This window comes from Rattus norvegicus, chromosome 12, assembly GCF_036323735.1.
Source record: "Rattus norvegicus strain BN/NHsdMcwi chromosome 12, GRCr8, whole genome shotgun sequence".
Classification (NCBI taxonomy): domain Eukaryota; kingdom Metazoa; phylum Chordata; class Mammalia; order Rodentia; family Muridae; genus Rattus; species Rattus norvegicus.
Genome location: NC_086030.1, coordinates 31592772 through 31620332, shown reverse-complemented (window position 1 = coordinate 31620332; position 27561 = coordinate 31592772). Strand labels below are relative to the sequence as shown.

General features: G+C 43.2%; 1 protein-coding gene across 13 annotated transcripts in view; it reads left to right on the top strand.

Annotated features, from left to right (window-relative positions):
* The window catches only part of Caln1 (calneuron 1), a 491884-nt gene that overhangs the window by 319515 nt on the left and 144808 nt on the right, over positions 1-27561 (top strand).

Sequence of the window (27561 nt, the reverse complement as noted above, 5' to 3'; positions counted from 1 at the left end):
AGCTGGATGTTTCTCCTCTAATATTGTGTCAACTTGCCACTCTCTCAGAGTCCTGGATCCTCACTGCAGCTCTTCCCCTTTTTCCTCTGATGAAGCCAGAGTATCTCTCAACAGCAATGTCCATCACCGCGGCTGTTAGACTGACAGCAGGCTCCTGAATGCCCAAAGTAATTTTCCTAGGTGTGAAATATGGAAATGGGAGTCATCCGAGCCAGCATGGTTTGTCAAAGGCCAACAGCAGTGGTGGAGAGCATCACTCGGGACTTGTTAGAAGGAAATTTCTTGATCCCACACCCCAGGATGTCTGCATCAGAAACCCTGGGAGTCTGGAATCCAAAGCTCCTCTCATTACGATCAAAACAGAGAGGCTCAGAACGACCTTCAGGATGAAACAGCCAGCCTTATTTATGGATGTGTGGCTGATCTCGATTTCCATCTAGCTTGGCAATTTGAGTTACTCCTTATTTATCATGTTCTTAGGTGCAACTATCAGGGCTTCTGAAGGATTTGCACTTGTTAACCCTTCTTACCAGAGAGGGTTTTTTCCATTTAATCAATTAAGTACATGTATACATACACATACATATACATGGCAAATAATATGACATATATATATATACATATATGTATGTATATGTATATATGCACATGTACATGATATGGTGTGCACGTGGAGGTAGAAGGACAACTGTCAGGCATTCTCTCCTTCCCCCATGCAGGTCGTAGGGACTCAGGTGCCGGCCATCGTCACTTAAGATATTTTAATGTGTAGATGGGTAATAAAAGCATTTGTTTCTAAAACATCCTGAAGAAATGTATTACAGGGCTTGGAGGTAAGAACTTGTATTGACTACTCCTGCAGAACAAGTCAGTTTCTGCCACAGCTCACAACTTCTTGACTCTACAGCTCGGGGGGGAAACCTTCTTCCGGCCTCTGTAGGCACTTACACGCATGAGCACGTGCCACTACAGACACGTTAAAAATAAATCTTAATGGCTTAGCGGTTAAGAGCACTGACTGCTCTACCAGAGGTCCTGAGTTCGAATCCCAGTAACCACATGGTGGCTCACAACCATCTGTAATGAGATCCGATGCCCTCTTCTGGTGTGTCTGAAGACAGTGATAGTGTACTCACATATATAAATAAATAAATCTTAAAAAAAAAAAAAGAAAAAAAGAAATCTTTAAAAAAAGTATCTTAAAACAACTTTTGTATGCATAATCTTTTACCATTTATTTAAAGAGAGGCAAATTTGCACATTAATGAGGTAAATGTGTCTGTTTGTTTTTACAGAAGTAATTAAGTCTTAGGTGAACATTTGACACCGTAGGACACAGTGCCAAACTTTTCTCAGAATGATGCCTTACCACTTTGCATAAATATGTAGTTCTAGTGTGCTGGAAACTGTCTTAATCCGAAGCCGGAATTCAATGCTGCTATTTTTTTTTAAAAAATGAAATTCATGTCGTCAACTTGAAGGTTAATTTTAAAAATCAAGCCTCCTAACACATTACAAACCCGAAGTATACTAATTGGATACTTACATGCTGAGGAGTGACAGAGGAAACTCTAACTGGCTTTTGTTTGCTGTAGTAATGAAGCCATTATGTGTCTGTGAAGGGCGGAAGTCTTCATATGTACAGAACTAGCACTGTAGTCCTTAACACACAGTAGTCCATAACACACAGTAGTCGTCTCCAGTCAGAGCCCAGGGTTGTCAGGAAGTCGGTGACTTACGTCGTGACTGTATCACACAGTGCAACGGGCATGAGCTGTGTGTTCAGAACCACAGTTTCCGTGAGTTCACACCCTGGACCGATACATGCAGAAACACTCTGTGTTTGATTTTGGATTAATCTTTTGTTTGTTATCTGGTCAGAACCCTGTGACTGTTGCCAAGTGTTTGTGATTTCCCACGTGTAGATGACCCCAATCTGGTGTCCTAACTCACAGTTTGAGAAGTTATTGTCTATAAAGCATGATGGTTTCCAACGGTTGTATTTTCTAAAGATTTTTTTAAGGACACACATTTGCTTGTTGCCTGCAGTTTTTTACTACCCTGCCTAAGCTCCAGGAACAGGGCCATGCTACCAACTCCACCCGGCTTCTCTTGAATCCATGGATAAAAGTCACACATACAGTTGTTCATTTTCGTCTTGTCTTCTTGTCACAATTGCTGGGCATTATTAAACTCTGGTGGCTAGCATGCCCTTAGCAATACTTCTATCTCTGCACCTCCCTCCCCTAAACTTTAGCTGCTCAGTCACATCTAGCCCCTCCTAAACGCCCCTGACCACTGCCTGTAGGAGTGGCCTATGTTGCCACCCCTCCTAAGACCTCACATGGCTGCTCAACTTTTCTCTCTCCAAAGCACGGTGAGGTTTCCTCTTCTCCCTTGAATCTCTCCTTTCATCCAGGGACCTGGAAGTCATGCCTATTCCTACAGTCCAACAATTGGCCCATGGCTTTCTTTCCTGACAGATCAAGAACCAACTGGGAAACAGGACCTTAGCATCAGCACCGCCCCTACATTTGTTTGTGGATTCTATGTGTGATATGTATGTGATTATAGGAACCCTTGGAAGTTAGAGGCATCGGATCTCCTAGAGCTAGTATTTTAGGTGGGTGTCAGCTGCCTAGTGCTGGTTCTGGGACTTGAACTCTGGTCCCCTGCAAGATTAGTGTGTGCTCTTAACAACTGAGTCATCTCTTCAGCCTTTTAGTTTGGTTTCAGAGTATTGAGGGATTATGCAACAGTGTGCTCATAACTTTTTTGTATGAATGTGTGTGTGTTTCTATATATAGATATATGTATATATGTATGGGTAGTCATTTGTATATGTATGTGTGTAGAGGCTAGAAGACACACCTTGGCTGTCAATCCTTGGGTACCATGCTCATCCACCTTGCTTTTGGAGACAGTCTCCCACTGAACTTGGAGCTCACTGGTTAGACTAGTTGGTTAGGTCTCTATCCCCAGGGGTTCTCCTGGTCTACCTTCCCAGTGTGGAGATTGTGAGCACCACCACAATGAAACTTTTTAAATTTTATTTTATTTTTGTAGGCGGGCTCTGGGGTTTGATCTCAGGCCCTCTTTCTTGTATTGCAAACACTTTACTATGGAGTCATTTCCACAGCTCCGATGTTAATTTCTTGGTAGGAAAAGTTAAATGAAAATGTATTGGAGGCCATAGATTTGAGCTCAGTATTGGCATATAGCTAGGCCCAACAGACCAGACCAATATCCAATTCAGTTGGCTGCAGGGAGTCCTGCCACCACATGGCTAATTAAACTGTGACCAACCCATTAGTTAGTTGAATAAGCTGTAGCTAGTTAAGTTATTTTCTGTTCCACTTCCATTTTTTTTTCTATAAACACTGTCCAGTTGGTAGCTACCTCCCCATGGCTGTAGTTAATTAAAAACAATTTTTAATATCTTTTCAAAAAAACACAAGTTTGAAATGGCGTTTCGTAGACTACAGCTTTTCAAACTGTGGGTTATGACACCAGATGGGATCAACTGTATGCGGAGATCACAAAACCAAAAACCAAAACACATAATCCACTGAGTCACATTCCCAGCCCATGAGATACTGTCATAGTTTGTGAACAGTGGTTACTTATCTATTGAAGGGACCCTGGCCAGCTTGACCAAGGCAGGCATGGCTCTGGCTTGTCCCCATGACCTCTGCCTTGCTAAAAACTGTTGGGTTACATTCCTAAAGCTAGTCAAGGTCTATTGCCTTATTTGGCCACTTCCTCCTCCTGAGGTGGACCACCAAGGTCCAGCTATCAACATATTGATAATCAAAAGCCCCCTGTGGCTCACCTAATTAACATGACAAATAAAAATGAAACACCTCTTCTTAACAGGTTCTCCCCCTTTACCTTTATAAACCATTTTCCTATGGGCCACTTCTATCTCCTCTCTATCCAGAGGCAGTCCTTTATCCTCTGGGGACAAATACCCTTCCTCCCTCTCCCTTGTTCCCCTCTCCCTCATCCTTTCTCTCCTATCTTTGTCTCTTGTTCCTTGTTCCCTATCCTCTGTCCCTCTGTCCCTTTGAGCTAAGAACTTGGTCTTGGAGTCCAGAGCTGATTTTTTTTTCTCCTAATTTCTATAATCCCAGCACCTTGCAGACTGAGGCACCTTGGAGTCTTGAGGCAGGAGCATCTGCTCTAATTTTTGAACTGCTTAACTTCTAAAGCATTTTTTCCTCAAACTCTTAAGTTTCAATAGGTTGGCAGGATTTTTCTTTTAATCAAAATGGCTTTCTAAGCATTAAAGCAATGGACATAAAAATTACGTACTTTAAAGGAAACAAAAAAAAATAAACAGGTCAGAATGTGACCACTGATCACTATAAATAAATCATATGTAAAGAGCATTGTTAAAACAATGTGAGAAACGGTGACTAGGACAATAGAGACAGGAGAGGTAGAACAAAGAACCACTGAGAGATGATTTGATTGTTTGTTTATTGTGATCCTGGGATTTTAACTCAGGGTCTTGCACATACCAAGTAAGCACTCTGCCCTGAGCTACATCTCTATGCCTCCTTTTAAATTTTTCTTTTCAGTTTTAGAGACAAACCCTCGTGTGTTCCAAGATGACTTTGACTGGCTGTGTAGTCAAAGATGACCTTGAACTCCTGATCCTTCGGCCTCCACCCCCTTTGCACTAGGATTACAGATGTGAAGATTACATTATAGATGTAATTACAGATTACAAGTGTATGGGTTGTGGAGGACGGAACCCAGGACTTCATGTGATCTAGGATGAACCCATGGGGCTTCAGTACACACAGGGAAATAGTCTGTGAACTGGCATCGGTATTTCCAGCAGCTGGCAGGCTGAGACGGGAGAAAGGGTAAAACAAGTCAACCTCACCAGAAATCGATAGGACACCATAATTGAAAAATAACACGATAATAGCTTCCTCCCTAATGACTGCTAAAAGGAAGGTTCCTTTGACCAATTAAATTTAGTAGAGCTTATGTGCCCAAACCGAAACGGAGAAATGTGACTCAGGTCTGGGAAAGCCTATTATTGAACGAGGGCTGCAAGGGGTGGCTTTGAGAACTCCAATCAAGAACACCATCTAACAGCACTTAGAGACACTAGAGGTGGGAGGTGGGGTGCGGGGTGTGAGGTATGGTGTGTGTGTGTGTGTGTGTGTGTGTGTGTGTGTGTGTGTGTGTGTGTGTGTGTGACATAGAAAACCAAAACCAGAAGCTTGACACAGCCACTGGAAGTAGAGCACAGGAAATGATGACTGGACAGCTGGTCAGTTATTTACATCTTAGCATTGATTGCTTTCAGCTTAGTCAGTTAATTCACTATTAGGGGTGGGGCTCCTGCAACCTGCAGAAGTTCAGTGTCTGTGATTAAATCCTAATTGGGTTGACTGCGCACTGCAGGTGTGTGGTCCACGCTTGCGTCCTCCCCAAGATTTGATTTAGTGTTACCAGCCGCTTGTAAGAGTGACTTAAGAGGGGTTGGGGATTTAGCTCAGTGGTAGAGCGCTTGCCTAGCAAGCGCAAGGCCCTGGGTTCGGTCCCCAGCTCCGGAAAAAAAGAAAAGAAAAAAAAAGTGACTTATGGCTCAGCAGGGTAAGGGTGCTTGCTACCAGGCTTGGCAACCTCAACTCAACCCCTTGGAACTACGTAGTAGGAGAAAGACAACTCCCACAAGTTTTTGCCTGCCCTCCACCAGTGTGTAGTCGCATGTGGAGCAATAGACACACAGGTAAATAACTGTAAGAATGCAATAGGTTTTTTAATGAATGGGTTACGTGAGCGAACCCATAGACCGCCAGGAAAGCATACATTGTTAAGAGTGCTTGCTGTTCTGTCTTGTGGACTGGAGTTTGAATCCTAGTACCCATAGCTGGCAGCTTATGAATGCCTGCAACTCCAGTTCCAAAGAATATGCTGCCCTCCTCTGAGCTCTTCGAGTAGTAATGCTTGTGCAACACACACATACACACACACTCATGCACAAATACACACACACACACACACATTATACAAATAGATGATGAAGTAAACATGTCTTACAAGATCAATTCTACGTCTACAAATCTGTCACCTAAAAACTCTCAGCAAGTGCGGCTGTTTAAGGATGGAATATTGTACAATTATTAAAAATAATGTCGTTACCTTTTAGTCACTGGGAAAGTCACTCCAGAGATTAGATTTATGGTGTAATTACATAGATGTTCTACCGCTATTACAAATTCATTTATGCTCATCTATTATGCTTCTCTTTATAGTCATCTGTTAACTCCGTTTGTATTCACAGGGGAAAGCTGCAGGGAATGCCATAAATCTGATGGTACTTGTTATTATCGATCTCAATAAAAGGGAAGATAATTTTTGTTCTTTCTCCTTTTTTTTTTATTTCCAGAAATTTCTATAATTAGGCAGTACAGGATACTTTGTTGTTATTATTACATTCATTTATTTGTTTGGGGAGTCTGGTGTGTGAGTCAGGGGATAACTTTCAGGAGTCAGTTCTGGTTTTGCTCCTTGTGGGTCCTGGTCTTCAGGTTGGGCGGCAAGCACCCTTACCTGTTGAGCCATATTGCCAGCCCTTAACTTGACAAGCGTCTACCTACTGAGCTATCTTGCACCCCTTACCCTCCCCCCCTTTTTAGATTAGGGCCTTGCTATATGCCACTTGCTGGCTTTGAGTTTTGGGGGAATCCTCCTGCCTCAGCCTTCCAAGTGCTGTTTCAGGCATGTCTCACTGTATCAGTAAGGGTTCTCTAGAGTCGCAGAACTTGTGGAATATCTCCATATGTTATGGGAATTTATTATAATGACTTAACAGTCTGTATTCCGACTAACTCAACAATGGGCAGCTGTGGACCGGAAGTCCAAGAGTCTAGCAGTTGCTCAGTCCATGAGGCTGGTTGTTTCAGCTGCTCTTCTGTAGAAGCTGGGATCCTGAAGAAGTAGGTTCCAGAAAATGTGCTGACAGGTGCAAGCAGAAGAGGGAGCCTTCCTTCCTCCATTGTCCTCATGTAGGCCTCCAGCAGAAGGTGTTGCCCATATTAAAGGTGTGCACCACCACACCTGGATCTGGAACTCGCTTTGTCCTAGGTTGACCTTGAACTCAGAGACCTCCTTGCCTCAATCTCCTGAGATTAAAGGTGCGTACTACCTTGCCTGGGCCTAAAGCTTTTTCATGGCCACTGTGCCTCAAGATCTCCATGTTAAGATCCAAGTAAGAAGCCTGTGTCTTCCAGCCTCAAGATGGGGATCACAGGTGAGTCCTCCATTTCTGGATTGTAGTTCATTCCAGATGTAGTCAGACTGACAACCAGGGATAGCCGTCGCACTCAGTATCCCTGCCAATTCTGTTCTCTTCTGTATCTGAGAAAGTTAACGAAATTTCATATGAATAAATTGCATTATAAAACAATTGTTTGCAGTGGCAAAATAAAGAGGAGCTAGATTTGAAGGTTTTATGTCTATCTCTACCTAATCTCTATCAATCTATGTATGTATGTATGTATGTATGTATGTATGTATCTATGTATATATGTATCTATCTCTATCTATCTGTCTGTCTATCTATGTACCTATGTATATATGTATCTATCTATGTATCTATCTATATCTATCTATCTATGTATATATGATCTATGTATCTACCTATGTATCTATCTATGTATCTATCTATGTATCTATGTATCTATCTATCTATGTAGCTCTCTATGTATCTCTCTATCTGTATCTATCTATCTATCTATCTATCTATGTATCTATTTATCTATGTATCTATGTATCTATCTATCTGTATCTATGTATCTATCTATGTATCTATCTATTTATGTATCTACCTATGTATGTATGTATCTATCTATCTATGTATGTATCTATTTATGTATCTGTGTATCTATCTATGTATGTATCTATCTATGTATGTATGTATCTATGTATGTATCTATCTATGTATGTATCTATGTATCTATCTATGTATGTATCTATGTATCTATCTATGTATCTATCTATCTATGCATCTATCTATGTATCTATCTATCTATGTATCTATGTATATATCTATATCTATCTATCTACATAGGAAGCCAGTGCAGTGAAGCACAAAGCACGAAGCTGATGTCCAAGCATGCAAACGCAAAATCCAAATGAATCACAGCCACCAGATGCCAGGAGGGGAGGGTTAGGTACGGAGTGGAGTTGGCTCAGTGGCAGCTGCCCACCCCAAGCTGCTATGTGGCCTTCAGCTGTGGAGGCCACAGACAACCCACTGCCAAGTGAACAGATGGGGCTCCACACATCCCCAAGTTATGTGCTGACAGGCTCACTCTAGGAGAGAGTGTCTGAACCAGTGTTCTAATTGAAAAAGAAATTCCAAGCAGTTTAAAGGCTAGGAGTGTGGTTCAGTGGGGAGAGTGCTTGCCTGCCACTTAAGAACCATGGGCTCTATTCACCACCCTGTAGAAACTGGGCTTGGTGGCCCTTTACAGCAGCACTTGGGAGGTAGAGGCTGGAGGATCAGAAATTTAAGGTCATCCTGGCCAGAAATTGAGTGGCAAGCAAGTCTGGGCTCATGGCCCCGTGTCTCCAAAGTGGGGAGAGGAGGAAGACAATTTAAAAAAAAAATTGAAATCAATATTGGCTGTTTCTTAAGCCTGTGGCTGGAGTGAGTTGCTCAGTGGCTTTGGCAGAAGGAAAAAAAAGTAACCAGAAAGTGGCCAAAAAAGATACATAATTGTTAGATCTCAGAGAGCATTCCTAAGTCATACTGAAAGTCATTCCCTAGGCTTTTGGGTAAGAGCAGGGTTTTCCTTCTACTCCGTTGACTCATACTCCAAATGTGGGGCACACAGTGTGTTGTATCCTCCAAGTCCCTGGCACACAGTGTGTCTTGCAAATCAGATTTCCAGAAGGCACAGAATGTTTACCAAGACTTACACAAACAGATGGCACATGCCTGTAATCCCAGTGCTTGGGAAGCTGAGGCAGAAGGATTGCTCTGAGTTCCAAGGCAGCTCAGCTACGTAGTAAGACCTGTCTCAAAAACAAACACTACGATTCCATCAGGGTTTAAATCTTGTTTAGCTCTGGGGCTAGTTAAGGTTTATGCTCAGGGGCCCTAGAAAGGAGACAGTTGCCTGTGGATGTTGGTGGGGACTCATGCAGATAAGTCTTCTCAAGCAGAAACAAGGCTGCAGACCCTGTACTGTCTTGTTTGGCTGTGTGTGTGTGTGTGTGTGTGTGTGTGTGTGTGTGTGTGTGTGTTGTTGTTGTTGTTGTTCTTCCAACTTAGCTATTTTAGTTTTCTAGGGCATATTTCTAACTCTTTGTTTTTCTCTGCTAGTGTCATAGAAAGCAGTTTAGGAATGGAGGTTTTCTCTGGCCACCTTCAGAATTGCCTCATCAGCAAGTATGTAGTCTGTTGCTGCTCTGGCAAAACTACCACAAGCTGGGTAGGTTATAAAACCCAGAAGGGTAGTGCTCCCAGCCTCAGCAGCTTGGAGCATGAGCAAGCTCTGCTGATGATGGTCCTCTTGCAGATGGTAGAGCGCTGACTTCTTAATCGCTCAGAGGACAAGAAGGATGAGACAGAGGTGTACATAGGGGGAAGCCAGAAGTTGACATCTGGGTGTCTTCCTACTTTTAAAACAGGGTCTCTTAGCTGGGTTTGGAGTTTGCAGATTTGGTTAGACTGGCTGGCCAGTGAGCCCCAGGGATCCTCCTGTCTTGCTTCCCCAACTCTGGGGTTGAAGACATGGGCCACCACACTAAGCTTTTAACGTTGATTCTGAAGTTCAAACTTAAGCCCCCATGCATGCAAGGCGACCACTGTTGAGCTGAACTATCTCTCCAGCCCCATGGAGTCCGTTTTATATATTGGATATCCTTTGTGAGGACCCTACCCTCATGACCTGAGGACATCCCAGTAGCTGGCATCCCAGAATAAGCACCAGGGTGGGTAGCCTTTGGATGTATGCATTTAGAATATGCCCTGTGCTTGGGGTTTTCTAGTTTATTAGGGTCTCTGTGTCTGCTGTAACTGTTTCTCTAAATGATAGTGCTTTGTGTCTTGGTGGCAATGCATTCCTCAGTTCCATTTGTATTGATCAAAACCTGCTCATTACTAAAAAATATAACGGGGTATTTGATTTTAGTAAAATAACTTCTAACCTATGTTTTTTTTTTATATGACAGTTTTATTCGTGTACATAATGAGCTTTCATCACTTCCATTCCCCTCCCCCATTCCCCTCTCTCATCCCTCCTCCCTCCCCAGGAGCCATTTTTCTACACAGCACACTCCCCTCCCCCACCCCACCCCAACCCCCGCCTCCCGCAGCGCACCCCTACTTTTGTCTTTTCTGTGTGACACACTGTTAAGAGTTTCTTGCTGGGAGTTGGTAGGGACTTGCTTACTAAAGCAAGGGCAGCTCATCTGTGGCGCTACTCCTGAGGAATTGACACCCCTCCTCCCACAGCCATTAACTATCAATAGTCCCCTGGGGAGGGGTGGAGCCTTGCGGCCCCTCCCTCCATCTGTGATGAACTGTTGCAGGCAAGCATAGCGCAGAGAGAAGATTGTGGCAGCGAGCTCGTGGGTACAGTGGTTGTGCCATGTCCAGAAAGCATTTTTTTCCCTCACATCGTTCCCTCCTCTGGCATTTACACTCTCTCTTTTCTGCCTTCTATGACCTTCCCTGAGCCTGGAGAGGATGATAGAGCGGCTTCCTTTAGAACTGAAGCTGTACTCTTATTTCTCCTCAGGGCTTTTGGTCAGTTACGGTTTTCTGAGCACTCATTACCTGCTGCTGTAGACAGAAGCTTCTCTGTTAAACGATGAGCCCCGCCCTCACCTCGAATGCTGTCCCCAGTAGATTTTGTAAGCACGAGTATGTGATAGCTCCCATCACATGTCCTTTGAGTCTGTGACAGCAGGAGCGGTGTTTATTCCTGCTTCAAATAATTGACATGACCCTGTAGTCAACTAATTTCCTAATATTAAATAAATCCAACATTGCTAGGATTGGGAAGACTCATCACACCGGGTCCTTTCTTAACGTTGAATTTATAATGTAATTTAAAACTTTGACTTACCATTGATTTTGATTCTTTCCTTCATCCATATTCATAATTAATGTGTCATCGTTCAGTCTTGAGCCACAGCTATCCTAGGATGATAACATTAATTTGATTACTTTTTAAAGTTATTTTTGTAATCTATAGTAATTTCCATATACTAAGGACTTTATAAACTTGAATTTGAACAGCTGGTTCACATAGAGCCTCATTCGACTGTAAACAGCGTTCTGTTGTAATTTTTGTTTAATTTGTTTTTATTTGTTTGTAGACAAGGTCTCCATATGCAGCCCAGGTTAACCTTGAACTTGTGTACTTCTTTTTCTTTTTCCGAATCAGTACCTCACTCTCTAGCTAGGCTGACCTGGAGCTTACCCTGTAGCTCAGCTGACCTTGAACAGTTCAGCATACTTCCTGCCTCAACCTCCTAAATAGGTGTGAGCTGTCATGCTCTGCTTGAAACAATTAGTAAGTAACAGTAAGCCTCACTATGTAGCTCAGGCTATCCTGGAATTCAACCTCTGCCTCCCAAGTACTGGGATTGAAGGCATGTGCCACTATGCTCGCCCAGCCTTCCAATAAGCATTTAGAGTTGTTTTTCAGTCTGTTTCTCAGAATTACTTAGTATTTAGCACAGCACGCATTTTTGTTTTTATGATATTTATGATATTTTTTGGTCTGGTATTCCGGATAATTGTCAACTCTACTATTATTTTTTGAGAAGTACACTTTTCTATTTAATGAATAATAATTTTTCCTTTTTGTTTTCTATTCTGGTATTTTTAACATTCATCTTCATTTACTGTCTTCATTCCTTTTTCTTGTGACTTTTTTTCTAAGATTCTAATTAAATGGTTATTTAATTTTTATCATCTAAAGACTTAGATAGGACTTTTGGGTGTGTATGTGAGAGAGAGAGAGAAGCTTGGGAGAAATCCTGCTGGCTCCCTTGGGACAGGAACAGCCATGGAGTAAAGAGGAAAAACTCAGACTATATTCAGGATCGAGAGGGAGTGATGAAATAAACTATGAAAGTGTATAAAATAAAATATATAAGCATTTTAATTATATATCTATTATTATCAAACCCAGAAGTGAACTTTTTGTTCAGCATCCTTTTCCGATGAACATTTTATTTTTGATAGCATTCCTACCTAAATCTCATCTTTATTTTTAGTTGTTTTGGGGTAGATATTCTCTTATCCATCCACTCCCTTTAATACATGTGTGTTTTTTTCGTCTCACTCCTCTTTGTAAGAATCATGGTGTGGGATCCATTTTTACAAGCCAGTATTGAACAATCTGTCCTGTCCTACTGAGGGGCCATCCCTTGCTAGTTCTCTCATATCTTCAGCTTATTTAAGGTTCAACATCCCATGGCCTTTATTTTTAGGGTGGTCTCTTTATTTTCTGTCTTTGGCTTTATCGACTTTTATATATATATATATATATTTGATCCTCTAACTTAATTAGAATGGTAGCCCTTATCACTATAATCCCTTTACAGCTGCATGGTTTTACCTTTGTGAAATAGGAGTCTAAAATGACATTCTTCTTAATAGTCTAAGGAAGGAAAAATAAAATAAAAAGAAGAAGAAACATAGCTTTCAACACCCTGAAAGGAATCTGGCTTAAGTTCAGTTTCTCTGTTGGAATCTCACGTTCTGTTTTTTTTTTTTTTAAACTGAAATACTGTAGATTCGTCTGCACTTGCAAGACAGAATGATGAAGGAGTCTCGTCTACTATGCCCGGTCTCCTTTAAGGCTATCTGTGTTTGTTTCTCTTTCTGCTGCTGATAAAAACACTCCGATGAAAGTGACTTGAAGGAGAAAGGCTTGACTTTGGCTCTGTTCAAGGGAGCTCTGTCCATCAGGGATGGCGGCAACATGGCAGCCAGCAGTAAGGCAGTCGGTTACATTGTATCAAGAAGCAGAGAAGGGGTTGGGGATTTAGCTCAGTGGTAGAGCGCTTGCCTAGCAAGCACAAGGCCCTGGGTTTCAGTCCCCAGCTCCGAAATAAAGAAAAGAAAAAAGAAGAAGAAGAAGAAGAAGAAGAAGAAGAAGAAGAAGAAGAAGAAGAAGAAGAAGAAGAAGAAGAAGAAGAAGAAGAAGAAGAAGAAGAGAGACTGATGGCTACAGTCAGAGAAGGGAAAATGATATCCTTTGGGAAGAAGGCCACTGGAAGGTTGCTCATGTCCTGGGGATGAGCACCACATACTTGTATGTGGGAAGCACTGAATAGACTTGGGGTTTTTAGTAAGACAAATAGAGAAGACATGAAGCCGGGAAGGAGAAGGGTGAGGAGGATACCAGGGAGAGTTGTAGCAATAGTGGTATAGTCACAGCGAGGGACAAGAGGAAGACAACTGGCATTGACTTCTGGCCTCTTCACAGGCATACATCCAAGATTTTTGTTTTAAAAAAAGAATTTGGCGGACAGAGTCTAGCATGGCATGGATTGTTTATACAAGGTTGACATATGGAAGGAACGCTTGTGCTCATGGTGATGAAGTGAATCGGTGTCTTGAGTGTGGTGTCTTCTTTGTCTCGCTGCTTTTTCTTTTTCTGTTTTTTTCTTCTTTGAGACAGACTCTCACTGAACCCAGAGCTCACAGATTAGGCAAGGATAGCCAGCCAGTGATCCTCTTGTCTCTGCTTCCACAATGTAACGCATCACTGGACTACGTATGTAGGAGTTGGAGGTCTGAGTTCAGGCCCTCATGGCTAAGTGACAAGCGCTTTCCTGATGTGGCTGAGCCATCCCCCTGGCCCACGTAAACTTCATAACTTTTGTATACGCATAACTGGAAATTTATTTATACATACACACACTGAGAGAGAGGGGGAGAGGGAGGGGAAGGATAGTGGGGGGGTAGACTTACTAAAGTTACCTTTGATTGGTGTATGCTGTGATGAATATGCATCGTGGCTTATTTAACCACTCACTGGTGATATACGGCTGAGCCGTTCCCATTTCTAGCTGTGATGAATGAAGCCCCTGCCAATATTTATAAGCAGGTTTCTAGGAGTATATTCGTTGTTTGTTTGCTCATTTGTTTGTCGTTTTAATTCTTTGGGGTAAATGACTTTGAGTGCAATTGAAGGGGTCTATGGTGATTCCATGTTTAATTTTTGTGAGAAAAATACCAAGTCTCCTCTGGTGTGCTGGCAACATTTTATATTTTTATAAAGCAATGCATGAGTCTCTCTCTCTCTCTCTCTCTCTCTCTCTCTCTCTCTCTCTGTGTGTGTGTGTGTGTGTGTGTGTGTGTGTGTATGTATGTATGTATGTACACACATGGGTATAGTTACCCTGAGAAGCCAGCAGGCTGTGTTGGATTCCCTGAACCTAGAGTTACAGGCAATTATGAGATGCCCAACGTAGGTGCTGGGATCTGAGCTTGGGTCCTTGTAAGAGCAGAATTACACTTTTAACCATGGAGCCCCTTCCCTATCTTTTCTAGTTTTGGTATTGTTGTTCCTTATTTATTCTCTGTTTATCATTCTGATAGTTGTGAAGTTATATTTCCATAGGATTTTAATTTCTATTTCTCTCCTAGGTAGTCTCTTCTAGAGCTTGTTAGCTGCCAGAATATCTCTTCCCTGGACTACTCTATTGATATCTCTTGCTATTGCGATGGTTAATTTGAACAGCTCGATCAGATTAAGAAATGCCTGCAGTGTTAGTGAGGCACACTGGTGGACGTATCTGAAGGTGTTTCTGGAGGGGACTGACTAAGGGAGAAGAACTCTGTAACGAATGTGGGTGGCACTATCCCACGGCCTTCGGTCCCTGATTGAATACAAAGAGAAAAGAAAAAGAAAAACCAGGAAAGCCAGAAGAGAACCAGCAACCACACTCTCTTGCTTGCTGAGAATTTTAGTTTCCTTTCTGCTGCTGTATTAAAGCACCCTGACCAAACATTTGCATGCTAGCAGATGAAAGGATATTTTTGGCTTATATTTTCATCACTGTCTATCACTGAAGGAAGTCAGGACAGGGACTCAAGCAGGAACTTGAAGCAGAAACCATGGAGGAACATTGCTTATTGCCCAACCCCCACACTCAAACCCAGCTATCTTTCTTAGCGATCCCACTACTGCCTTCCTAGGGACTGGTGCCACCTACAGTGGGCATTAACAGTCAAGGTAATCCCACCCGCAGACCTGGGTACCGTCAACATGATCTGGGGATTGTCTCAGGGAGAGCGGCTCTTGGCTGTGGCAGTGGAAGTGTGGGGCTGCTTACTCACATTTAGATGGACCAGGATGCAGAGAGTGGGGGTGGGGCGGTTCTGGGACCCATCTGCTTTTTGTCCCATTCCATGTCCTCAGAACGTGTAACAGTGCCTCCTACATCCACACTGGGTTTGCCCTCCTCAGATAATCCTCTCTGGAAGTGTTCTTACAGGAATGCCCAGAGATGTGTCTCACTCACATCCTAGGCATTAAAAGAAAAACTTTTAATGTTTTTAACTATCTATAGATGTGTATGTCTGGGTTGGGGATTTAGCTCAGTGGTAGAGCGCTTGCCTAGGAAGCGCAAGGCCCTGGGTTCGGTTCCCAGCTCTGAAAAAAAGAAAAAAAAAAAGAGAGGGAGCTAGATGTGTATGTCTGCATGTAAGCGTGTGCATGTGAGGTCAGGGGCGCTGAGGAGACCGGAAACATCCAGTTCCCAGGGACTGGTATCATAGACAGCTGTGAGTTACTTAACATGGATGCGGGGTCTTGTGGCAGTTCAAAAAATGTTCTTAATCACTGAGCCATCTCTCTGGGCCTCCCTCCCTGTCCCCCAGACATTAATTATGTGTATGCATAATTTAATGCATGTATGTTTGTGTGTGGGAATTTGCACATGAGCACATCTGCCCGTGGAGGTCAGGAGAGGGCATTAACTTTCCTGGAGCTGGAGTTATAGGTGGTTGTGAACCATCAACTGGGTACCAGGAATCAAACTTCAGTCCTTGCAGGAGTGGTATATGCTGTAAAGGGATGAGCTGTCTCTCCAACCCCAGACATTGTTCCATTAGTTAATTTTTGTATACGGTGTGATTAAGCCAAGGCTCTTTGGGAGAGCATCTACAGATCCCTACTTTCTCAACATGATTTTTTTTTTTAAAGCCTGTCACTTCTCCATCGAGTTTCTTTGACAGTCTTGCAAAAAAAAAAAAAAATCAATAGAGTATATGTATGTGGGTCTATTTTTGGACCTCCAATTCTGCTCTATTGATTCTTGCACCTCTCTGCCAATACCGTGCAGGTTAAGTTACTGTAGCTATACGTCAAGCCTTCATATCGGCTAATTGGTTCCGCCCACCCCGCTCTTTTGATCATGATTGTTTTAGCTATTTCAAGGTCTCTGTCTTTCTATGTGAAGTCTAGGGTGAGCTTGCCCACTCTGTGTCTCTTTAAACTTTGTCCACACAATCTTTGCAGCCCGTAGATAAAGTTGGGGAAACTCACTTGCTTAATGTCTTTCAGTCTATGAGCATAATGATCGCTCCATTTATTTAGATCCCTGGTATCTTTTATCCAGATCGTATGATTTTTTTTTTGGAGTACATTGATCCTGTTGGGGCATTGATAAATTTATGTCTAAGTATTTAGTCTTCCTTGTAGTGAATCGTACTTGGTCATCGTTTGTTAATAGAAATGCATTTGGGGGGTTGGGGATTTGGCTCAGTGGCAGAGCGCTTGCCTAGGAAGCGCAAGGCCCTGGGTTTGGTCCCCAGCTCCGAAAAAAAAGAACCAAAAAAAAAAAAAGAAATGCATTTGGTTTTTGTGTTGATCCAATTTGCCTGATTGTTGCTAAGTACCAAGGGTTTGACGGGCTTCATGGTTTCATTTGCAGCAAGGGCTGTGTATAGCAGAGCTATATGCCCAGGCCTGTGTTCAGGATTTCTTTTAAAAGTATTTTTATTTATTTCTTTGTTTAGTGTGTGTGTGTGCGTATGTGTGTGTGTGTGTAGGTGTGCATATGTGTAGGTGTGTGTGTGTGTAGATGTATGTGTGTAGAGGTGTGTGTGTAGAGGTGTGTGTGTATGTAGGTGTGTGTGAAGGTGTGTATCTGTGTGTGTAGGGGTGTGTGTGTGTGTGTGTGTGTAGGTATATATGTATGTAGGTATGTGTGTGTAGGTGTGCATATTGTAGGTGTGTGTGTAGATGTATGTGTGTAGAGGTGTGTGTGTAGAGGTGTGTGTGTGTAGGTGTGTGTGAAGGTGTGTATCTGTGTGTGTAGGGGTGTGTGTAGGTATATATGTATGTAGGTATGTGTGTGTGTAGGTGTGTGTATAGGTGTGTGTGTGTAGGTGTGTGTGAAGGTGTGTATCTGTGTGTGTAGGTATGTGTGTGTAGGTGTGTGTGAAGGTGTGTATCTGTGTGTGTAGGTGTGCATATGTGTAGGTGTGTGTGTAGGTATGTGTGTGTAGGTGTGTGTGTGTAGGTGTGTGTGTGTAGGTGTGTGTGAAGGTGTGTATCAGTGTGTAGGTGTGTGTGTGTGTAGGTGTGTGTGAAGGTGAGTGCTGTGAGGGTAGGTGTGTGTGTGTGTGTATGTGTGTAGGTGTATGGAGACCAGAAGACAACCTCAAAAATTGTTCATCAGATGCCACATACCTTGTTTTTCTCAGACAGGCTTTCTCCTTGGCCTGGGCCTTGCCAAGGAAGCTAGGGTGTCTGGACTGCTAGCCCAGGGAGCCTCTACAGCACTGGGATTATAAATGCTCACTACTATGCCTAGGGTTTTTGTTGTTATTGTTTGCTTGCTTGTTTGAAATATGGGTTCTACAGATCAAGCTCAGGTCCTTGAATTTGCAAGCCTAGGACTTTACCAACTGAGCAATTTCTCTCATTCTAGAGAACTATGGCTTATCCTTAATCTTACCTATTTAATATCTTTCAATGATTAAATTACTTAAAATCTGCTGTCTTAGCAATTTAAACATATAAACACATCATTACTAATTATGGTCATCAAATTATGGTCACCATGGACAATAAGCCTTTTTTCTTCCATTTTTCTAGTGTGTATTCATGTTTGTGAGCATACATTCACATGCACGTGTGTGTGTGTGTGTGTGTGTGTGTGTGTGTGTGGGCATATACATGTAGAGTCCCAAGGTTGATGCCAGGAATCATCCTCCATCACTCTCCCACCTTATTCTTTGAGACAGGGTCTCTCAATCAAACTCAGAGCTCACTGATTTGGCTCACTAGTTAGCCTGCTCTGGGTTTCCCCCTTCTCCACTTACTGGGGCTGAATTTAGAAGTCGGCCCACCATGACAATCTGGCATTTGTGTGAACTCTGGGGATCTGAGCTCTACTTCTCATGCTTGTGTGGCAAGAGTTTTAACCACCGAGCCATCTTCCCAGCCCCAATAATTTTTTTAGAGATTAATTTTAAATGTGTGTGTACGTTTGTGTATATGTCTCTCTCTGTGTGTATATACATTCGAGTGTGTCTGTACAGTATTATTGGAGACCAGAAGAAGGTATTAGGTCCCTTGGAGATGCAGTTACAGGAAACTCCAAGCTGCCTAGTGTAGATGCTAGAAACCGAACTCAGTTCCTCTACCAAAGGAGGAAATGCTCTTAATTCCTGAACCATCTCTTTGGCCCTCTTCTCAAATTTATATCTTTACTATGTATCCCACCCTAGCCTAAAGCCTGCAATCCTCTTGCCTCTCCTTCTCAAAAACTGGGATTGTACTGGGCCGCCATATCTTGCTTGATTTCCTTTTCAGGGCTGAATAGTATCCCACATTCAGGCTGAGCCCACTCACTTATTGGAGTTTTATTTTTTTATAGATTTATTTATTATTGTATTATTTATTTTTATTTATCTATGGATATTTTAACTACTTTAATCCCACATAGTGTATGTTGATCATATTCACCCCGCATTCCTCCTGAAACTGCCCCTTCTGTGTGTCTTATTATTTCTCATTCATTAGCTCACCGACTTCAATTTGTCTGGTTCCTATGCTTGTGGGTGCAGGGTCATCCTCTGGAGCATGGTTGACCCAGGATGCACACCCTTATGGATGGTGGCTCATGAACCACTTACAGTCCATGATGCCTCACTATTAATTGGCTTCATCTTGTTAGTATCTGGTGCAGGCCACCACAGATGCTGTGAGTTTATGAATGAAGTAGTCCTGTTGTGTCCATACTGTTTTCCTCTGGTCCTCCCTGACCTCTGGCCCTCATCCTCCTCCTGCCCTTTCCCCTTCCATCATGGCCCCTGAACCTTGGGGAAGGGGTATGAAATCGACTTCCCATTTAGGATTAAGCACTCCCACAGTTACTTACTCTCTGCATTTCAACCAGTTGAGATTATCTGTGTTGAACACCATCCAGTGCACACAAGAAATCCATGAGCTGCAATAATGCAATAATTCAGGTCTGGTCCACGTCCCAAGTCACCACCAATAGATGAAGCTTCTGGAAGATATAGCATGGTGAAGCTGTTTTTTTTTTTTATCCTAATGGTGGTTGGATTATTGTCAAATGATGAAGATTCTCTCCTTTTATTTGTTGATATCACAATGAGCTTTCATTGATGGGGGGTGCATTAGCTGGAAATAGAAACAAGGGCCCTGTATACGTTAGACAAGCACTCTCCTGCAGACTACACCTCCGCCCACACTGGTTGAGGTTTGAACCTATACCAAGCTCCCTTTGATGATCCTGATGCAGAATTCGTTTTACAGTCTTGGGTTGAGTGTGCTAGCATAAATGCTGGGATTCTGACATCAAAGCTCACAGGAGATATAACCTACAGCTTGTCTGTCATTCTTCCTCTTTGGTTGAGACACAGCCTCACTTGTAAGCTCAGGAGAACCTGGACCTCGATTTGTAACCTTGGCTGGCCTTGAATTTGCAGTGAGCCTCCTGAGCCAGCTTTTTGAGTGCTCAAACTGCTGGCTTAACAATCACATCTGATTTCTTCCCTGTCCCTTTCACTCCTTTAGTTTCCTGCTTTCTCCTTCCCTTCCTTCTCCTCTCCTTTCCTTCTCTCTCCCTTCCTCTTCCCTTCCCTTCTTTCTTCCCTCTCTCTTTGCTTTTCCTGTTTCATTTGCTTCTTTTTACCTTCCCTCCTCTTCTCTCTCCTTCCCTTCCCTCCTTTTCCCTTCCCTCCGCTCCCATTTTCTCCCCTTCCCTCTTCTCCCTTTCTGTTCCTTTCTTCCCCCTCCCCTTCCCCTCCTTTCCTTTCCCTCCCCTTCTCTCTCTTTCCCTTCCATTCCCTTTCTTTTCTGTAACACTGTTTGCCTGCCTGCTCGCTCTTTCTTTCTTTCTTTCTTTCTTTCTTTCTTTCTTTCTTTCTTTCTTTCTTTCCTTTCTTTCCTTCCTTCCTTCCTTCCTTCCTTCCTTCCTTTCTTCTTCCTTCCTTCCTTCCTTCCTTCCTTTCTTTCCTTCTTCCTTTTTAAATCAGGACTCATAAAATAAGCTGGGAAGTATCCGATGAGATCATAGAAGACTGTTTATGCTGGAAATTACGGTATATTGGCGTTAGTTTGTATTTGAATGGACGGTTTCCTCATGGAGAGCAGCTGGGCTTGGATGATTCTCCTGGTTCTTTTTTGGAAGCCTTTCAACCACAAACTCAATTTCTTTGATGATCATGGCACTCCTCAGATTATGTTATTTCATCTGTCTGAGTTTTAGTCGGCTCCCCTGTAGGAGTCAGCCAATTCTGCTAAGTTGTAAAATTTCTGGGTGTAAATTGGTCCACAGAATTCCCTTACTAACTTTAATGGCTGCGGGGTTGACTGCGGTGTCCCCAGTCAATGAGCGAGGTGCAGTAATGCACCTGTGACAGTGGCTTCCCAAGATCAGACCGATTATTTTGGATGCTAACAAAAGATTAATATAAAAAACCCATTCATGTCATTGTTGGTATTGGTGATTGGTGTGCTTGTCTCTTTGCATTTGCTTATGGTTTGCCGATTTTATTCATGTCTTTCAAAGACATTCTCTTTTTCTCAGTGCGTTTTGCCTTTTCCGCTCATTATGGACTTCTTTGCTGTTCCTTTTTCTCCCAAGCTTCATTCTTATCTTTTCCCAGTTTCTTAGGCAGAAACTTTAAGAGTTTGAACCGACGCAGTGTGTTCGCTGTCATCCAACTCTCTCTGTGTTTATCTACATTCAGATGTTTCCTTTGGACCATGCATTTAGAACTATTATTGGAATCTGAAAAATTCAAATGTCTGGAGAACTCTTGTTTGTTTCTTCCCTCTTTTCCTCCCTCCTTCCCTGTTCCCTCTCTCCATCTCTCCTTCCTCTCTCCCTTCCTTTTTTCTCCACAGTGCTAGAGGTTAAACCCAGGGCTCATACATGCTAGGTAAGCATACTTCCAGTGAGTGATAGCCCCAGGCTGCTTTATACATGCATACATGCATGCATACATACACACATACATACACACATGCATACATACACATACACATACATGTATACATACATACATACACATGCATACATACACACATACACAAATGAATAATACACACATGTATATGTACATACATGTATGCATAAACACATACATATATACATGCATGCACAATATATACACGCATACACACATGTGTCTTGCTAAGGATCTCACTAAGTTTCTCAGTGTGGTCATGAACTCTATAGTACAGGCTTGTTTTAAATTTGAGATTGTCAGAGCTCCTGGCACTACTGAAGCGCTAGTGTTTTTTGGTTGCTTGTTTTGAATTTGATTCATTCTGACCAGAGACCTGTGGCTTTAGTTGTTATACTGTAGTTTATTTCATGCCCTCATATATGATCAATTTTGGTGAATGTTAAGGATGACATTACTTTTCCTTTCTGATATTGTGGATTAAACCCCGGTGCATACATGTTAGGTAAGCATTCTACCATTGAGCAATATCCTGACTGCTTTATACATACATATGCATAATGCATATACATTCATAATACATATACATATATTTGTACAATACATACACATGCTAGGTCCTCTAACGCTGGATGGTGCTCTCGGCCCATTCTGTGACACTTTACAAAATTATATGCTGTTGAGTGGGTATTCCTTCCATATGTGTCAGTGGGGTCCTGCTGGCTATCTATGCTTTGATCTGTATATCATGAGTCCTTATCTCAAAGAAAATCTGCACACAGTATATAATTCCCAATAGAATAAAAATGCTATATAAATAGCCATTGAATTGTTTATGAAATGATGACAGGAGTCCATACATATTCACTACAGATGGAGTTTTAAAATTACTTATGATCCGCTGTTGCTTGAAATCACAGATTTAGAACGGTTCTGGTTAGTTCTGTCAACACGATACAACCTACAATTACATGGGAAATGTGTCTTAGTGGGGAACTGGCTAGATCAGACCGGCCCTTGGGCATGTCTGTGGGGAACTGTCTTGATTGTTAGTTTGTGTGGGAAAACCAAGCCCACTACAGGCGGCACCATTCCCTAAGCAAGGGAACTTGGGTTGCATAAGAGTGAAGAAAGACAGTTTTGTGACTTTCTGTCTTTGCTCTTGGCTGTGGCTGTCACATGACCAGCTGCTTAAGCTCCTGAACCGATGGACTGTAACCTGGAACTGTAAACAAAATAAACCCTCTCTTCCTCTAGATTGCTTTTTTTCAGGGCGTTTGTCAAAGTAATAAAAACAAGACTCGAACAAGAACGCATAGGCACAGAGGGATCATTGTATTAGCAGGAAAAGCACAAGGAAGGAATGTCACTACCTTTGTTCACTTCATCATCTGAGAAACAGTCCAACTAAACACCATTATACAGGGTCCCAGCGGAAGGCTTCGATTAAGCTAACACTCATGATGACTCTCAAGAGGTGAATTAGAATGAATCATTTCTGCTATGAAAATGTTGGCTCCTCCAAACAATCCAGCCATCCCGGTCTTTAGACACACGTCCTAAGGAAACAAAGTCAACAAACCAAAGCTACCCATGCTATCACGACACCATTCACAGTAGCTGCTTCCCGGTAGAAAGATGTTTCAATGTTTCAATGATGGTTTCCATGTGGTTTGCAGGCGGTGACTATCAAAGCTTTTTTTCTTCTCTGATCAGGGTAATGTTTACTTCCCAACAGCAGCCATGTTTATTTCAAAATTTCAGTGCTCGTTTTGTTTTGTTTTTTTTTTTTTATTTTATTTTCCTAATCCATGTTGTTCTTCCACCCTGGGATTTATATCAAAGTCCACAGACTGGCTGTTTGGTATGAATTCTCAATTTCTCCGGGGCTGTTTTCCTCTTGTGGTTTAGAGTGTGTGCTTGATTTCTTTCTAGATCCTTCCCAGGAATGTGACCGCTAGCAGAAACTCTTCCCACAGTTTGACCCGTGGTCTCTCTTATCTTTGGTTTACTGTTGGCATTCGTGGATCTATTCTTCTGGGAAATTAGCACAGATGTCTAGCTTGAGTCCAAGCCAATGCTCGTATTTAAGTTGGTGGCTATTTGGAAATTTCCCAGTGTGAGTCTGTGTAAAATAATAGAAATAAATAAAAAGTATTGGACTTTTAAAATAAATGGTGATGTGCACGGCTGTGCCTCGTGTGTGTGTGTGTGTGTGTGTGTGTGTGTGATGGAGAGAGAGAGAGAGAGAGAGAGAGAGAGAGAGAGAGAGAGAGAGAGATGCATGCATCCTGTACCCATGGAGGTTAAAAGACAACCATCCACGTTCTTCAGACACCTTTCACCTTGTCTTACAAGACCTTGCCTCTCTCTGCCTTGGAGCTTATCATGTAGGATGGGCTAGCCACCCCCCCCGAGTCCCAAGCAACTTCCTTCCTCTCCCTCCCCAGCACTCAGATTACGAGCATATGCCACCACATCCAGCTTTTTCCACATCTGTCTGGGGGTTGAACAAAGGCCCCCTTGTTTATAAGGAAAGCACTTTACTAGTTATGTTGGTTTATTTTCCCATCGCTCTGGGAGAACACCCTAACAAAGTAAGTTAACAGAAAAAGGACCTATTTCAGTTAACAGTTCACAGTGGGGAGATTGAGGTCTCGGGAGCTTGAAGGAGCTGGCTCCACTGCTGTGCCCATCTGAGCTTTGGATTACTCTGCTATGATGGGAATCGCCGTGAGAAAATGCTGTTGAGAGGGCGGAATGGTGCAACCAATGTGTACAGCCATGCTGTACCACACCTCTCGCTCTAGTTTCTGATGTGCTCTGGAGAAACGGTGAAGAACCTGAACTTCTGGTCAGTTAGCCAGGATGGTCTAAACCAGAGACCTCCATGTGAGTTCTGTTCTCAGAACAAGGGCTTTGCTTCCTATTAGGACTTGCGTTCTACCTTGATCGTGGTCTTTGGATTCTCCAACTGTCTTCTCTAAGGTTCCTTTGACACGTTTGTTCTCCTGGTGGGACCTACCCACTGTAGACTTAGGGTTTTCTTCTTATGTTACTTTGCCTTGAAATCACCATGTGGCCCAGGATGGCCTTGAACTCACTATGTAGCCCAAGCTTGGCCGGAACTCACCATCCTCCTGTTTCCACCTCCTGAGTGCTGGGAGCACAGGGATTTACTGCCAGCTCTGGCATATTGACACTCCTTATTGACTGACGGTCTTGTGGCTAGAATCATACTTGGGAGCCAGTGGCTGCTTCTGTATCTCAGATCTCTCCCAAGCTTTGCATCCATATTCAGATGCTATCTTCTTAGTTTTTCCATCATTAAAGTGTGGGTCATTGGTCCAGGGAGACAGCTTAGTCAGTAAAGTCCTTAAAGACTTGAGTTCAATTCTCAGAACCAATATAAAAAAAATTGGACATTGGGGCTGCAGATATGGCTTTGCTGCTAAAGAGCTCGCTGTGCCAGCATGAGGTCCTGAGTTCAATCCCCAGTATCCTGACTGTCACTACAAACACCTATAATCCCAGTACAAGCAGAAGAAACAAAGATGAGAGGTTCTTTAGGGCTCACCCGTTAATCAGTGTATCCATTCAGGGATCCAGTTCTAGTGAAAGATCCTACCCAAAGAATAAGGTAGAATGAATGAGGTAGACACCACTGGACACAGACTTCTGGGTTCCACACACAGGCATGTATAAGTATTCCTATATACATGAGCAACACACAGAGAAAGAGGGGAGGGAGAGGGGAATGGGGGAGGGAGAGCGGGAGGGAGAAGAAGAAGGGGAGGGAGAGGACAAGGGAGGGGGAGAAAAGGGGAGGGAAGAAGGGAGAGAGAGAGAGAGAGAGAGAGAGAGGGAGAGAGAGAGAGAGAGAGAGAGAGAGAGAGAGAGAGAGAGAGAGAGTGAGAGCAAGAGTAAGAGCTGTGTATGACGTTACACTTGTATTTCCAGTGCTGGGAGGTAGGGACGGGAGCTTCTCTGGGACCACTAGGAAGCCAGCCTAGACCACTTGGAGAACACCAGGCCAGTTCAGAGACATTACCTCAGAAAAAGAAAGTGAACAATGTGTGAGGAATGAAGCCCGAGGTTGATGTCTTGATGTCTGTCTGTCTGTCTGTCTGTCTGTCTGTCTCTCTCTCTCTCTCTGTCCCTCTCTATTTCTGTGTCTCTCTCTGTGTCTCTCTCTGTGTCTCTCTCTCTGTCTCGGTCTCTCTCTCTCTCTTTCTGTCCCTCTCTGTTTCTGTGTCTCTCTCTGTCTGTCTGTCTCTGTCTCTGTCTCTCTCTCTCTTTCTGTCCCTCTCTGTTTCTGTGTCTGTCTGTCTGTCTCTGTCTCTGTCTCTCTCTCTCCCTCTCTCTCTCTCTCTCTCTCACACACACACACACACCCATAATAATGATGATGATGATGATGATGATGATAAAATGCAGATCATGAAATGCCCCCCTTTGGGATCACTGGGATTGTGCATAGACCTTAGAGTATTTCCTGATTCTCAGTGTCCAGTGCAGTAGCAACCAGAATGGCCATGGGGACTGAAGGAGCTGTTGTCATCACTGTCGGCGTCAGTGCTGTGAACCCTCCTGCTGGAGAGCTTATGCTGTCATCTGTCATCTCAGCAGGTCACCCTGGGTTCTGCTTACCTGCCCCAGCCCTCCACCCATCACGGATCCTGACTCTGCCCGCTCCCCTCCCACTCCCGTGCACTCTGCCCCCTGTGCCAACTAGATCCCAGGAGTGACACCTGCTCCCTTCCCCATCTGTCATGCCCTCATGGTCACCTTCTCATACCCTAGTACGCCTGTCCAACCTTGTAAAAGATGAAGGATGGGGACCACAGACTCTCTGTCCTTGGAGACATAGAAAAAAAAACAGACAAGCCGACATTCAGGAAGATTTAGACATTTATCTGCCCCAAGGCAAGAAATGGAACGAGAGGCTCCTTCAAGGTCACTGTCTGCTTAGAAGTCTTGCAAAGACTCCACATCTCCCTCTGGACAGAGTACAGATTGCAAAACCCTTTTATGATCTGTCTTGAGTGTAGTGGCCCCGACAATACTCTAAGAAGATGACCCCACAAGCTTCAACACAAGTTACCACTCCATCTCATCTTTTCAGACCTTCCTGTCTTCCCCGCGTCTCTCCCCTTCTCCTGATTATATCCCCCCTACAGCCAACTGCCCCAATCTCTCCTTGGCCTCACGATGTCCTGTAGAGCTTATGTAACCCCACCAGTAATCTCTTATGTGAAAAAGATGTCGAGCCAAGTGCAATTTATGATGTCATAAAGGCCCAGCTTTATCCCTGTCCTCCTGTTACCCTGAAAAGCATGTCCTGTCAAGATTAAGCCACTCTGTCCTGGATGAAAGACACCGGCATATTGGGGCTACAGAGATGGCTCAGCATATAGGAGTGCTTGACCCTGTGGCAGAGGACCTGAGTTCAGTTCTCAGCTTTAGGGAATCCCGCACCCTCTTCTGGCCCCCAAGCACATCTATGCACATCTGGCATATACTCACATGGGTAGACACATGAACACATTGATAAAAGTAAATTAAAAGGCTCACAGACCTGAGCCTTTTTGTCTTGCTGTCTAGTAGACGTAATAAAGATTGAAAATTTGTATCTTAAAACATTTCAATTCTCTCAGTGAGCGTCTTTTTGTGCACATATGCACACGTGAGAGAGTGTTCACCTATGCACTTGAGTGAGTGCCCGAGTCAGTCTTGAGCAACCAATCAGTAGGTATTGTCCTCAAGTGTTTACTATTACAGATAGTACTTTGGTTAAAATCGTTTCATGTGTTCATGCACGCATGCCTTGGTAGTGGAATTATTACATTATGGGCCATGGACATGTTCCCTTCCGTTAAGAACTGATGATTCAGAGCTGGGGCTGAAGCTCAGTGGGCAGAGTGCTTGCCTAGCATGCACAGAAGTCCTCTGCACCATCCATGGTACCACGGAGAACTGAGTGCGGCGATGTGAGCCAGTAATCCCAGTGCTGAGGGCGTGGAGGCAGGAGCAACAAGGTTCAAGCCAGGCATGAAACAATGTTTCAAAGAGCAAAATCAAAGGCAAGCACAAAGAATTGCCTAATG